Raw genomic sequence first — 5,938 nt, 5'->3', positions numbered from 1 at the left:
CAGCTGCTGGTGTCATGATGACCTCTCAGCATCTTCAACTGCAAGCGCTTGGTCTCAGCTTTCCCTTCTGTTAAATGGGAGGGTAAGCACCCTCCATCCTGCCTGCGCGTCAGGGCAAGTGGACAACGCTGTGTGAGAGCCTAGCAGCGGCACAGGGCAGAGGGCAGGTGCCTGGCAGCGAGACATCCATGCAAGCCGAATGCAAGTCATCAGCTTTAAGCACTCCTGCCACCCAGCACTCCCCACCAGAGGCTTGGGAATCATTCACTTCCTCCCATAAATTGGGCTTTTTCCTTTGTACTCACTGAGTATGGACTTTTCAACTTAAAACCCCACCGGCAAATAGGCTGAGGAAAAAAGTAGTCTTAGCCAGTGCTCAGATTAAACCAGTAATAATAAAATTATCAGCTGACTGGTATTATAGGCTCTCTTATCAGTCAGTCATGATCCGGTCCAATCCTGGTGCGCTCCCTGAAGAGCTGCACCTTGTGCAATAGCTTAGTCATCACCTTCCTTGACAGCTACGCACTTGCAAATAGATTACAAGTCCACTCACATTTTTCCCATGAAAATTTTCCCCTCCGCCCTACTACAAGAAGGACAGGAGCAGAGCACTGCCAAGCCCAACCCGAGGAGCAGGCAGCTTGCCCCCACGCAGGGGAGGAGATAGCGCTTTTATCTCCTGGACTCAACAACTTCCTTCCTGTGCAACTGCAGGCAGACAAAAGACACCTTTTCACATCAGACAGGAATGAGATGTACTAAAATTTGTCACATCCCTGAAATAAAATACCCTGCTTACCATTTTCAGTCCATACAGGAGAGTGTAAAGCAGAATGAAGCCAGCATTTCTTCTACAAGAAACACTTGCAGGGTGGGATTTAGAAGCAAAAGAATAAGGAGCCCAAAATAACACAAGTTCAGTTTATATTCCTCTGGCAGGTGACACAGCTAAACGAAAGATGATAACGCTGGGCCAAGGTACTTCCCTTCCACAGGATGAGAGCTGGATTGTTTTTGGAAGCACCATGAATCACGGGCATAAATATACCAGGCTTTAAAAGCCTTCGACATCCACGTAATTCTGAACTCAAGCTTTGTTTTCCCTGGGTCATTCAACACATGCTTGACAAGCTGGACACCAGTCAGGCGGGCTGAGAAGGTTAGCTATTCAATTAATACAACATCAACACGCCTCTTCTAAGATGGAAAAAGCCCTCCCTGATGCTCATTTACTCATTCAACTACAACCTGAAGGAAACCAGGAGTTTTGCTCTATTTCCTCAACTTTACAGCATAAAAGGGCTTAAAGATGTTTCCTGCAGCAGGGGAGCGGTTAGCAATGTACTGGCTGTTCTCGAGCGGAGCAGGGATTTGCAGGATTGCCTGGCTGCAAGCAGATCCAGACAGGGCAGCACAGGGAGCGGGATCAGCCAGGAGGGAGGGTGCCCAATGGGAAAGAGCAACAACCTGCAAGAAGTGCTGCTTTACTACCACTGAAAATCCTGCACACCTGACACTGACAGCAGCAGGGAGCTGTTAATGCTAGCAGAGGACAAGACGGTTTATAATAGGGATTATTAGTGCAAGAAAATGAGTAGCTTGCCCACATTACTAATTTACAGGCACTTTCTCCAAGTTATAATGCAGCCTCAGTGACCTACAGGCAAAGATGAGGTTTCATTTGAAAAATCAAAAATGCTATTCTTCTAAATAAGTCATCTTGGGAAGAAAAGGGGAAGAAACATCATCTACTTCTCTTCAGTAACAGGAATTTAGAGCTGTGAATTTTGATAAGCAGAATAGCCACAAAGCGCTAACAAAAACAAAGAACATTGCAGAAAATGAGGAGAGCTGCATAAAAGTAACTATTTTACTTCTGATTAACTCACAAATCTTACAGTTCCTGTCCTTCTCCTCTCCCTCCCATCCCCCACACATTGCACAGCAAAATTCAAGGCTTGAAGCTCCTAAACTACTACTTTGCATCATATAGTTGCAAGAAGAAGAGACAGTATTCTTTGTGTTAGAAAGAGTCAGAGAACAAACTTTCCAGAGTTTTCATGTGCATATGTGCACCAGAAACCATTTCTCTTTGTCCCTGTTTTCCACAGTATCTAAGAGACTTAAAAAAAAAAATCACCTTTAGTTAAATGGGAAGTATTAAAAAGTATCATGAATTTGCATTCTTTAGCATCTCAGATTATTACAGTTTCCACAGTCATGACTTCCACTTCCAACTCCCCACCAAACTTCAATTAAAGAATGCCCATATTTGAGTGGATTTTGGCACTTCTTGCACCAAGACGCTGGAGCATCCAGGCCGACAAGATGGCAAGGCAGCAGAATGTATGCATTCCCAGGAGATCTCTCTTTAATTTTGCTAGATGGATAGATACTGCACCAAGCCTGCACTCTGCCCAGTACCTACATTTAGGGTCTAAGTAGACCTGACAGTGCCCCCATAAGCTCATTTATTAAGATTCACTTATTCGTTCTAATACAATCTAATTAGACTGCAGCACTCCTGCACACGGGCAGTGGCAGCAACCAAGAGAAGACAAGTTCAAATACAGGGAACCTGGTCCAGATGCTACTTGAGTTCTCACATTGGGGCGAGGAGGGGAGAAACCCCCGCAGAGGAATGGCAGGAATTGCGGATGCCTGCGTACTGTCTCCCTGCTCGGAGCAGCACCTGGATCCACTCTGCTTCTCCCCCCCACCAGCTAAAGACCAATTCTTTGACTGGAAGAAGCAGCAGAGTCCAGATCAACATACAGTGCTTATTGATGCAAGGGCTGCTGCTCCCACTCCAAACTCACTGGAAATAACAGCCACCATTAAGTGCTGTGGGGGCAAAAAAGCAGGAATCCCAGTCTCTCAAGCAGTGCCTGCGCCAGCAGGCACAGATGTGTTCCCAAAGCAGAGACCAAGGCATCAGCCTGAAAAAAGTGCCAACAAGTTCACATTGTATGAAATTACCTTCGAGGCTCCATTTTGGCAAGAAATAGAAAGTTTTCGAAGCTGAGAAGTACCCTCTCTCCTACAACCAGCTGTAGTTCAGTCATGCGAACAGGAAGAAGCTTTTACATTTCTAAAAACATAAATAAATACTTTTTTTTTTTAAAAAGGCATCATGTGTTTTATTTGCTTGGACATCTTGTATAACGATGAGAGGAGAAACAGATTCCTAAGAGTCATGAGCTGGTAATTCTCCAATCTATCATCTCCGTAGTTTATGCACAGTCATTAACAAGAAGCGATTTGTCTGGGACAGATTTAGCCCAGCAACTCCCTGTCTCATTAGCCTAAAACAATCACCCGAGGAATGTCAAAAAGTTTGAGAGCTTAGTGCAGTGCGTAGACTCCCCAAAAATATTCATTTTTTTAAAAATAGTCCAATCCTGCTGTTTTGCCAACACAAAGCAGGAAGCTTAAGAGCTAAACACAGATGCATGAAATTCCCTTCATATTAGAAAGGTTTTGATGCGTAAAGGCAAGAGGTTTTCACTGACAAGGAAATCCTGAGAATATTGACAAGAGAACAACAGGAGCAGACTTAAAGACTTCCACTTATTTAACCTATCAAAACAAGTGGTCAAGAGGGGATCCAATTGCTCCCTCTAATTACATTAGGGAGGGAAAACAACCATTTAAACCAAATGGCAACACTAGAACAAAAACAAATTATACGAACCGGCCACAAACACTTGAGGATGGAAATTCAGTGATTGCTCCGAGACTTAGAGGAGGCTCTCCAACAGCTCTCCCGCAGAGATGGGGGCAAAGAATAAACCGATCAAGTTTCACCTTAAAAACAGTTATGTTATGAAAGGCATCCACAGCACGGATGGGTGCTGTACACCAGGAAACTAAACTTGATCAGGAGCTTTCTTCCGCTCCCACATTGTTATCAGCCCGCCTGCTGCCACAGCTTTTGGAGCAGATAGCAGGAACAAAGAATCACCCTCCTCCTGCCACTCTGTCTTCTGCTTCTTCCCCACCCCTCCAGGACAGCACCGGGGGGATGCACGGTATTTACTCAGGCACGTAATTGGGGTATGCTCAGGGAACTAAACTTGGGAGCTGAAGCTCTCGCAAAGTCAATGGCAAGAGGTGGGTGTCTTGGCAGCAGCAGGGGAAGGGATTAGGAGCAACTAAGTTTGATGCTTAAAATAAAACACATGTCCTCTCCCCCCATGTCCTTATGCTTAAGGGTCCTGGCCAAAAACATATTTAATCTATACCCGTCACCTCTGAAGTTCACGGGGAATTTCAGTTTCTGAAGGATTTTGTTGACCCTGGGTTTACAGTACCAACGATCAAGCAATGATTAGACACTTTTGAGCCATAAGCATCTGATCTCCAACAGTAAGAGCGGATGATGCAAAGGAAAGCTGTTACATGGCTAACGGAATAACACCTCAGTTTTATACAGGCTTGAGCAAGCCTTTCCCTTTTCTTCAAGAGGTTTCAAAAACAAAACAGTTAGCAGGCTAAGTTACCTGTAATAGGGGTTTTATGACAGTGGGGGATAAAGGATCAAATTCAAAACTAATTGTGTTCTTCATATCCTACTGCTGCTGCTACTTCTGAGAGCAGAAAGCATCTTCTTGAGACTGGCTAGATAAGGGGAGGTGGAAAAAAAAACCTCACAAAAAAGGTATTTGTTAATAACTCTAACAGAGAATTAGTGTTTCTATCCAAACCCCAACCTTTCCCTGTTGCAGTTACACACAAAAGCTATTTTAATCACAGTATGCAGAAAGCAGCATCAGCATATGAGGCAAGAGAAAAAATATGTGGTAAAGCGAGTTGCATAGCCTGTTCGCGGACAGAAATTACAGTGCAGTTATAGGGAAGAGGTCCACGAGGCAGAGAAACGCTTCCAGCCCAAACCAAACCAAACAGGAGGATGTTAGCGACCCACCGAGAGAACAGGCAAGAAAAATATGTGAAAGAAGGTGGAACGTGAGAACTGAATCCCCTTTTAACTTTCGCAGCAATCAATTCAGACTTTCCTGCGAGGGATTTCTGCCTTGTCATACATAAAGAGATGTTAAATAGAAGTTGTCAGTTATGTCTACTAAATACCATGTGTGTTGTTGGACAGAGGCAGCAATGGAAACGCTAAAGGAAAAAAAAAAAAGAGAATTTTAAACAGAAAAGGACTACAGCAGAGTATCAGCTCAACTCCTCTTCCACAACTTGCTTCCACAAAGCAAGAAGTTATCTTCTTTGAGTTTTTCTAACAATGATCTCAAAATACACAGCAGAGCCTTCGGGAAAAAAGGTTATAAACTGCACACAGGTGTATGCATATCACTAGAAAGTAGCATCTGGCATTGCCTAATGCAGAAAAGATGCTATGCTATTCTTAACAACCACCTACTTAATTAAAATACTTCATCAATTGAAATTAGTTGGGTATAAAAGATGTAGCTTTGCCATCTTAACTTTTCTTCCCCCCTCAATAGCCTGCACACGGGAGGAAGGCTTCCAGCAAGGGAGTAAGCTGTGAGGAAGAGAGGTGAGGGGGTATTAACACCCCCGGGGTTAACGCAGCTGCATGCAACCCATACCCGTGCCGTACTGAAGGACACAGGCAATTTTAAAAAATAAAATACCCTTGAGAAACGTAACCTATGAAGATGGGAAAAAGCAGTATGTTTTACTGTGCCCAGTTAACACCACTACAGGAATACAAAATGGGCCAGACTATTTTAACGAAGCGCAATGCTTCATTAAAGTTTGCAAGGCCACCCGGGCGCTGCAGCATTCGCTTCACGCCTAACCTTATCCAGGGGTCTGAAAGCCACGGGAAATTCTTATAAATCATATTTTGGGGGTAAATTTTTACCTAGCCGCCCTTCACAGGTTTGTGCCTCTGGCAGCGGGCAGGTAACGACGCAGACCAACGGAAGACGACCGATACATC

This window comes from Fulmarus glacialis, unplaced genomic scaffold (genome assembly GCF_000690835.1).
Source record: "Fulmarus glacialis isolate BGI_N327 unplaced genomic scaffold, ASM69083v1 scaffold7128, whole genome shotgun sequence".
Lineage (NCBI taxonomy): Eukaryota > Metazoa > Chordata > Aves > Procellariiformes > Procellariidae > Fulmarus > Fulmarus glacialis.
This window is presented reverse-complemented; position numbering follows the sequence as displayed.